Source organism: Carassius carassius, chromosome 25 (assembly GCF_963082965.1).
Source record: "Carassius carassius chromosome 25, fCarCar2.1, whole genome shotgun sequence".
Lineage (NCBI taxonomy): Eukaryota > Metazoa > Chordata > Actinopteri > Cypriniformes > Cyprinidae > Carassius > Carassius carassius.
The window spans coordinates 7,152,877-7,163,317 of NC_081779.1; the positions used below are offsets into that span (position 1 = coordinate 7,152,877).

A 10,441-nucleotide genomic window follows, 5' to 3' on the forward strand; every position below is an offset into this window, starting at 1 on the left:
TTTAGGAAGACTCGCAGTACATTTTATTTGTATAAAATTTTATGGTTTTTGACATCCTTAATCATATTACTGAAATTCCCTGTGGTAATTGGAAACCAAAATAATGAAGGATTTTATCTTTATACATGATGGAATGTATAAATCATAATGTCAAGTGTTCTCCTTATCTTTAATGTTACGCACTAGTGCAAATTATAATGAAGTATATTTAGAAGGCTTCTTTTTGTTGCTTTAATTTGAGAATTAAACTTTCACTATTAATGACACCTTTTGTGCCAAGACAGATAAAAGAAAAAATCTTTTGATGTGATGGCATTGAAATATTTGCCTTCAATTTTCATACATTTAGAAAGCTAATAAAAATGAAGTTGCTTTTTTCATCATTTTACCAGAGACCTATATGTTCTATACTGTATATTCAGATTTATCACAATGTGTTTACCTCTCATATAATAATTTGTAACTATTAAAGATGTGATTTGAAACACAATTTCATAATACACTGTACAATATTAGATATGTATATACTGTCCCATGTTTAAAGTTTATTCTTACTCTACACAATAAAAGTAACTTTTGTTACATTACTTTGATGTGTTTTCATTTTACTGCTAAATTTTCTAGTAATGCTGCATCTCCCCTTTATGTTTTTACCATAAACTGCAAATATTTTTGTTCATCATACTGTAATAAGGGTTTAGCCTTAAAGGAAACCATTTTATATTATATAGATTTGCAGTTACTGGTGTAGAGAAATGTTTCGCCTATTAATGCTTCAAAAAAAAAAAAAAATTCTGAGTGCAGTTTTAGTACAGCTCAATAAATTGTAAACTGTTTGTAATAGTGTATGGATAAGCGCTATATAAAGTGCTTATAAAGAAAAAGGCCAGTGTTTTCAAGTCTAAAATATTAGGCTGCAGAGACCAAATGGTATAGAGCTCATATACAGGTGCTGGTCATATAATTAGAATATCATCAAAAAGTTGATTTATTTCACTAATTCCATTCAAAAAGATAAACTTGTATATTATATTCATTCATTACACACATACTGATATATTTCAAATGTTTATTTCTTTTAATTTGGATGATTATTACTGACAACTAAGGAAAATCCCAAATTCAGTATCTCTTAGAATTTTACTTAAGACCAATACAAAGAAAGGATTTTAAGAAATCTTGGCCAACTGAAAAGTATGAGCATGTACAGCACTCAATACTTAGTTGGGGCTCCTTTTGCCTGAAATACTGCAGCAATGCGGCATGGCATGGAGTCGATCAGTCTGTGGCACTGCTCAGGTGTTATGAGAGCCCAGGTTGCTCTGATAGTGGCCTTCAGCTCTTCTGCATTCTTGGGTCTGGTGTATCGCATCTTCCTCTTGACAGTACCCCATAGATTTTCTATGGAGTTAAGGTCAGGCGAGTTTGCTGGCCAATTAAGAACAGGGATACCATGGTCCTTAAACCAGGTAGTGGTAGATTTGGCACTGTGTGCAGGTGCCAAGTCCTGTTGGAAAATTAAATCTGTATCTCCATAAAGTTGGTCAGCAGCAGGAAGCATGAAGTGCTCTAAAACTTCCTGGTATATGGCTGTGTTGACCTTGGATCTCAGAAAACAGAATGGACCAACACCAGCAGATGACATGGCACCGCAAACCATCACTGACTGTGGAAACTTTACACTGGACCTCAAGCAACGTGGATTGTGTGCCTCTTCTCTCTTTCTCCAGACTCTGGGCCCCTGATTTCAAAAGGAAATGCAAAATTTACTTTCATCAGAGAACACTGTGGACCACTCAGCAGCAGTCCAGTCCTTTATGAAGCGAGACGCTTCTGGCGCTGTCTGTTGTTCAAGAGTGGCTTGACACAAGGAATGCGACAGCTGAAACCCATGTCTCACATACGTCTGTACAAGTAACGAAAATACCATTGGTAATGACTTTGGAAAGAAATTATTAAAAAATGATACAGTAAAGTATTATGGAAATCACCACAGTGGTACTTGAGGAGATGTAGAACAAGAATCTGGTGGAGTTTGCGGAAAACAATTTGATTTCTTTTTTTATGAATTTTTAAAATGTCTGTACAGCAAAGTAAATAGCACTGGTCATGATTTGTTAAGCAATTATTAAAAAATGAAACAGTAAAGCAACATAAAATTTACCATAGTGGTACTTGGAGAGATGTAGATGATTTCTCCTGGAGAGGTTGTCAAAAGATGCATTGTAGCTATATCCACTATTCACCTCTTACTCTAAATGTAATAAAATCAGAATAATACTTGCGTTTTGGTGTTTACATAGTTACTTTTGGTTACTGATGTTTTAATCACGTTACTTGTCTGGTGTTAATGAAACGTTAATTTCGAGCCCTGGAGTCTAATGTGCCTAGGCTCAGCCCTGGACAGCCCTGGTCCAATTTAAACCCTGTTTACTTCCCTATAAGCCAGGTTTTATATTTTACTTTTGATATTTCCACAGTTTATCTATATTGTCCATTTGTTTATTGTCCATTCATTTTGTTTTGAATGTATCTTCCAAACTTTTATTTGCCGTATGTATAGAGATCCAAGACCAATCGACAGGGATGTCTGCTGGTTTTAAACGATACCTCTCTGCAAATTTCATGTTGTACTTCGCAAAGATATACTTCCAAAAATCAGTGGCTTCAATAGAAGTGTCAGGTTGTATCCTCCAGTCTGGATAAATCTGTCTGTATTCCTTGTATGGATACCATTGATATCCTGTGTCTTTACAACAAGAGATGAGCATATGTCAGGGACTAGTTTATTGGTTACAATCCAACTGTAGTTACCAACGCCTTGCGGCCGATGGATAGAGACGAAATTATTCATAGGCTTTTTCCGGCCAGCTTCACAAGGTGCACTGCAGAATGGAGGTTTTGTTGAGGTTTGTTCACTGAGAGTCTGGTTAGCTTATGTCTTACATTCTTTTCATCACGTAGCTGATCTTCTAAGCGTTTATGCATTTTTTTCTATTGATGACTTAAAGCAATCTATAAACTCGGCAGGGTTTGAGTTGTTTAAAGCCAGACTTGCATTGAGTGGGTCACTTGGTATGACCAACTCTTTATTAAGACTTCTGCAGACATAGGTCACAAAACTGCTGATGTTATTGCAGATGTCTGCCTTGCTCTGTGCACTTTCAGCAGCTTCCTTGAGTTTCTTGATGATTGCATTCAGATGTTTAATTTCCAACTTCGAAAGAGCCCCATTCTTTGAAAAATGTTCAGTGATCTTCTCTGAAATCCACTTAGTCACATATGTTTCATAGTTGTGTACATACTCCAGAATATCGTTGAAGTCATCATCCCAAAGTAACTGTTTTAAAAGCGAAAACTGGAAAAATGACCGTGTGCTAAAATCAAGGCCTCTTTCACCTGACAACATTTCATCTACAATGTCAAGTAAGACGTTTCTGGATGTATTCCAATAAAGCGGGGGCGAAGCAATTCATGGTACTGCTCTGCTTTGCTCTGACACTGGTCTCGTTGGTGGTAGAGGTCTTTAAAGTCAGCTAACCATTGGTCCTTGAACCGTTCAAGGGATTTCAAAGGGTCAGTTCTCTGTATGTAGTCGTCATGCATTTTCAAAGCTTTTGCTGCGTTCCCGCAGATGTGGATCTTGAGAGCTGCTTCAATTTCAGGGTTTATCTCTGGTTCCTTGCAACTTTCCAAATTCTTGTCAATGAAGCACAACAGTTCTTGTATGTCAGCACTATTGTAGTCTGATTTTGGTTCTGTCTCATTTGTAATAAATGTTTCGCTCTGATATATCATTTTGTCACATGCCAATTGTAATAACTGGTGTTTTTTATTCCTCTCTGCAGGCCTCAGAGATCCTTTCAAAAATCTTTTAAAAAAAATCAGTTTTTACAACTGCAAAAAAACGTTTAGTGCCACACTGATCTAGACTGGTGCTATTTGATAGCATCTCACGAACTGATCCGAATATCCATCTCAACATCTCTTCAAAGTCCCCGTGCACTATTGAAAAAGTCCTCCTTGTGATTTTCGACAAGATGCGCATGTTCCAACTCATTTTCAAAGTATTGCTGAATTATATCTAAAAGTTTTTTTTCTTCTTTTTCCAACTCATTATCAGCTTCACATTTTAAAGCAGCCAATACTCTGTCAAGATTAACTGCGGTTTCTGACTGCTCAGATATTACACCCATTTTGGAGATTTTGGTTTCAGACTTTGTGTACCAGTCAATCATGTGCTTCTTGAAATCCCAATCCCAAGTGTTAAACTTTGCACAAAGTTTGGAGTACGCTTCAGCGACGAGGCTGTTGCGAAAACTGAAAATGAAGTTTTCAAATTGGACAGCCTTCCAGAGACTTCGAATCCATTCTGCAAATTCCATGAAATCCTGTGCTGGTAATTTTGTTTTCTTCAAAATGTCAAGTATCCCACCCTTGAACTTATTCACCTCCTCGCTGTAACCAGTGTAGACAGGTGCCATTGGAGGAGTTCCAAGCCACAACCCAGGTATGTACCAATTGTTTCCATCAATGTTATACTCTAGAATGTCTGTAAATTTGTAGTTGTTGCTCTTTTTTTCCATTTTAGCAGCTGCCTGAGTCATATAGTCTAGCTGTTGAAAGAAACTCATTCGCTCTCTCAAGATTTTGTCCTGCACAGCAACATCTGCTGTGTTCAGGTGCACAAAATGACAACAGGGCTTTTTCCCCACCTCCTTCATGCGGAGGAAGGCATGGACAACAATTTGCAAAGTGTCTTTCATTTCTGTAGCATTTTCCATGGCAATGTTGACTATAGTAATGTCGCTCAATCCAACAACCAGGGTCGCAAGTTCATTATCATGCTCGTAACTATCAGCTAGTTTTGCTAGCTCTAGAGATTTAAATCCTTCAGTGTCAATTATAAGGATAAAGTCACACTGAAGCTCTGATCTGAATTCCTCAGATACGCCTATTAGAAGCATGAAGGCACCTCTTGTGCATCTGCCACTGCTAACAGCAAACTGAACTCCAAACATTGTGTTGAGGAGAGTCGACTTCCCAGTGCTTTGGACTCCTAAAACTGTCATAACTCGTATCTTGTTGTGAGGTGTTGTCAGTTAAGTACCGCAAGCACATCTCCAATCCACCTCAGTGGAATATTTGGTGCATCTCCATCAAAAATTTCTAGAGGAAATTTTTGCATTTAGCATTAACAGTTTGGATATCTCTTTTAATGGTTTCCCTTGCAAAGGCAGTTCTCTCATTTTATATTCAGGTATATTTCCAATGTTTTTTGTGATTTTGGCTGCCTTTATCTTTGCATCTTGACAAATGCCATCATTCTCATCTACATCAATCCCCAGATCTGGTGCAATCTTTGACATCTTTTCGATGCTTGCTTTTGAAGAATCTGCAAGTGTTTTAGCAACAGCCTTCTGGAGTGTATCAACAAATTCATCATCATTCATCTTTCTGTGCTTGAGGATTACTGAGTCTGTTTTGAGCTTCATCTGTGCTAACTAATGTGACTTTTCTTTTCTTTTGTGAAACACACACAAAAAAATATATATAAAATTTTGAATATCTCTGCATTAAACTGTCCCTCTACCTTCCTTAACCAGCAAGAGTTTCAATTTACATAGCTTTTAACCATTTACATAGCATTCAAGATATACATTTTATCAGTCATTGCATTTCTGAATTGCATTGCTATCAACATGCTTTGAGCTACAGGAAGCACTAAACCAACCTGGATCAGACTGGATGTTCCAACCTGGTCTTTTCAGCAGGGTTGTAAAGAATAATAAATAAGAATAAGAATATTTCATGATTTTAACAGGAGTGCTCTCAAGTGTTTTGACATTGGATTCAACTACAGTGTAGACAGAGAAGGCATATTCCGTTCCTGGTTCTAAATTGAAAACATTTGCTTCTCTTTCCCTTGTAAAAAGTGATTCTGTTGTATTGGCTTCATTACTGCAGATCACCCTGAAACTGTGTTTGATCTTGTCATCAGCAATGGGATCAGTCCATTTCAGACGAACGTTAGTTGCACCATTTTTGATCTGCAGGTTTTCAGGTTGGAGTGGCTCTCTAGAAGGTAATAAAGAAATACTATTTTGTGTATAATATTTGAATTTGTACTATGAAAATATATTATTAAATGTATTGGCTGTAACTGAGAAGGGTCCTGAAGCAGTCACTTACTTGTGTGGACCATTAAAACAGCTGGTTCACTCTTTTTGTCATCATTCAGTATTCTGTTTATTGTAGCTTTGTATTCAGCAGCAGGAATCTTCCATTAAAAAATCTGTTACATCTGATTCCACATCCAGTGATTGTGTTTCCTCTTCATTTCTATACAGTATCACTTGGAATTTGTAATGACTGGGACCAACGTAATAATACAGATTGTTGAATTCTCTGAGACGTATTAAAAATTCTCAGGTGCAGGGATTGCTTTAGGGTAAAATAATAATTCAGCTCAATATAACTTATTGCACCCAGTTGTCTTAAAGAACTTTTCCAAAAACTCTAAGTAAAGTTAAAAATCAAAAGTGTGACAAATATATATATATATATAGTATGACAATTTTTTTTATATAAAATTATAGTTTTTGCCTCATGTGTTTTTATTCTGAAATATTTTATTCTGCATTTGCTTAATAACCCTAAATTACATTAATTATATATTTAGGTAGCATCCTGACATGCTGGAACAGGCTCCAGTTGTGCGGTGACTATCAGTATATATGTATATATACATATAGTTTGGAAAATGGATGAATGTTTTATTCAGTTTTATCATGAAGTCCTGGCAACAATTCAATTTGGGTTTTGCATGGACAGGCACTGCTCACATTTCCTTTAGGAAATATAAACATCTAGTTTGAGAAATTAGTCATTTTGATCTTTCAGTAAGTTTTAAAGCTGTCAAGCTTAAAATATATAAATATGTATACAGGCTTTAAGTGGAAGTTGAGCAGTAAAGTCTTTGGTCCTAGATTACAGCAGGTGGCAGTAAAGCACTGTTCAAGTTTGCATTCATAAAGATATTTAAAGAATGAAGAAACACAAGCCATGGTAGGTCTCTTCATCATGTTGGTTTAGCTATTATGCTCATTTAATTATGTTTACTTTACAATTTAGATACGTTGCTTTTAATAATGTTTTTATATATTGAAAAATAAATTTTCTGCTTTTGGTAGAAGTGTATTTTATGAAAATTGATCCATTGTATCCTCTTTTATAAAGCCCACAAAGAAGAGAGAAGAAGAGAGAAGCGATCCCCCCACCACAAATTCTCCTTTGATTATTTTTTTTATTGCACTTTGATTTAATGTAAATGACCAATGTAAGTAGCAGTATGTTTACCTGTACACACAGATGCAAGGAAACACTTGTTGTCCTCAGTTGCCACAACTGTGATAATATATGTTGTGCCAGGTGACAGTCGATCTATCTCATAATGATTTGCAGTCTGATTTTGAATTGTTGTGGTCCATTTGTAGTCACACCTGGATGTCTACATTCAAAACGCACAGAATATGGGCCGATATGAGTGAAACTAATGCCCCCTGAGGGAGAAGAAATATTTGGAGAAGAGGTTATTTGCATGAGTGTAATGTCTGCTTAATGAGCTGGGTTGTTTTTTGTTAAAGCTGTGTGTGTGTAAGTTCTCCACCACTTACTTGAAACGATTACTAAATAAATTAACTCAAATGATAATAAATAATATACTTACAGGCTGAATCACGTGTTGCAGTTTAAGAAATACATCTACCTAGAGACTTAAAAGACAAAATGATTGTGTGCACTGTATGTCTGTATCTAAAAGACATTCCCATGCACTAAACGGTAATAATAATTCCTTTCATGGGTGGTGAGCGAAATGACTGCTGTTGTTTTATTTAAAGACTGTTTTGAAAAACATGTTTAAAATACACAATTAATATGTTCACAGAGGGATTTTTTTTATTGTTCATAATTGTCACGATCATTAGCTGGAGTGCCCATGAGCTTCAGTAGAAGGCACTCCACTCAGGACTCATTCTGAACTCCATTTCCCATCCTGCCTCATTCCTGGTACTGATTGCACACACACACCTGCATCTGATTTCACACCTGCATCTGATTACATACCTGCAGCTAATACACACACACCCATATAAGCAGCACACTCACTCCACCACATTTTGAAGTCTTGTTTAGCCTGTCTGACATTTCCGAGCGGTTTTCTTAGTGTTTGTTCTTCCCATGTATGATCTTGGATTGTTTAAAATGACTCTGGATATCCCTAACATACATGACACCATTCCTGATTTCTGCCTGTATGACCATTCTCTTAAAAAAGTTCTGCACATGGATCCGAACGGCTCTGACTCCTCGTAACAATAATACACATTAATTTGTGTTTATGAATGTGCTTTTACAACAGTTTATTGGGGATGTTATTACCTGTTGGATTCACCTGGATTGTTTACTATAAGTATGGTGTTAATGTAATGAATTTTACTGTGTAATCAATTACCCTATATCAGATTCATTTGACGGTTATATTTAATGTTTTGTTTTGGAAAAGATGAAAAGCACAGAGATACTGCCCACTAGGCTTTGGACTTTTTAAGAACACTTAAAAGTTGTGTAAGGTTTTTTCTGTATCAGGAAAAAAAGCTACAAAACCAGAAAACCAGTCAATGGGACGGTACCTTTTCAAAAGGCACACCTGAACAGTCTTTATTGGTACCTTAAAGGTACATATTAGTACCTAAAGTGCACATATTAGTATCTAAAAGGTACTGCCCAGGTGACAACTTTTGTACCCATTTTTTCTGAGAGTGTAGATAATGATTCATTAGTTTTGATTTAACAAGGAAATGAATTCTCAGCATGGTTCACATTCTTGAAACGACGTTAAATGTTTGATGAGTTTTGAAAAAAAGAAAAAATTCTGGCATAAAATATGTCATTTAAGCTGTCATTAAAACCCTTTTGTTTCATTTTGAATGTCAGCTATGAGTCCACATTCTGGGAAAAGAGCAGCACGATTAACATTAATCAAGAAACAAACAAACAAAACAGTAATGCAAGAGCATTTTCAGCTGATGCAGAGCAAATAAAGTAAAAAGTATAATTTCATGTAACTTACTTAGCTGTAAAGAAGGTTTAGATACTTCTCATGACTGAACAGACACTGACATTTCTCCTTCTGGGGTTATTACAGTATTGGCCAAAATACCCTGATGTGTCTTTACATAGATCCAGCTTTAGGTCTATGTAAGTCCTCTTGTGGTGTATATGCACTCTTTGCTTTGTAGTACTGAATTGTCAGGCTTCAGTACCTGAAAACATCTGTAATTCATGACACATTTCTTCTCAAATAAAAATAATGTTACAAATAAATGAGAATCTTAATCACAGAACTAACAGAAAAATCTTGCTTCTAAAACCAGAAAGCAGCAGTCGATGAACTTGATTTCATCCAAGCTGCTAGATCAACATCTTTCTTGATTCTGGAACAACATTCCAGTCAACCAATCAGATTTGAGGGATAAATTCTTGTCAAGTATAGGCTTATAACCAAGGTTAGGTGCTTCTATGTCATTGTTATTTACCTCCCATTTCCCTCTGTTTTTAGGGAGAAGTTATGATTCAGGGTAGTGGTAGGTTTAGGGGTAGAGATAGGGTTAGCATATGTTTTCAAACAAGATTGTCATTACAGATCAACAAATTGGTAAATTCGTGGTAACCATACAATAAGTTAAATCCAGTAAGTCATAAGGCTGAAAAGAGATAGAATTTAAGCTTTTACAGACAAAAATCCTAAATATTGCCTGAACAGTGCTACTGGCCTGTTGTACTGGGGCAATTCTGACCCACACTCAGTTTTCAAACTGCTCAAAATACTGGTTAAATATATAATTTGTCTTGATGTTTTGTCAAACTTGAAATTTTCTCATTAAGGGTCATGAATGAGCATGCAAAGTTTCAACCCCAGAGAATCATGTCAAACACTTAAAATATGAAATACATTAGAAATTTAAGACTTCAAAATCAAAATCTAGTTCCACAGTCAAAAATCGATCAAATGCGAGAGTAATGTGAACAAGCTACAAAAAGCTGTGTGTGTGGTTGTTGTTTTTTAATGCTTAATGTCTTATTGATTCATTGAGGAAGATTTATCTAATTAAAATTTTTAGTTTGGGTGTACAAGATGTTGCTTATATTGCGTATCCAAACGTCTGTCAATGAGGTTTTCAGTGACCTCAGCAAAAAATAATCATATTTTACGTAATACATGCATATTGTCTCCATAAGTTCATTAAAATCTATTTATACATGTACATTTTGAGAAATCAGCTTATACTAATGCGTTAGTGAACATAACCATTTCAGATGATGAAGTTCTCTAAGTTGCAAATACCTAGTTAAAAACAGTATTTCATGCTACTGTCTT

At 35.8% G+C, this 10,441-nt stretch overlaps 1 pseudogene; it reads right to left on the bottom strand.

Moving 5' to 3' along the window:
• Positions 1-2,980: 2,980 nt before the first annotated feature.
• LOC132104851 (interferon-induced very large GTPase 1-like) lies at positions 2,981-5,495 on the bottom strand (annotated as a pseudogene).
• Positions 5,496-10,441: the final 4,946 nt, after the last annotated feature.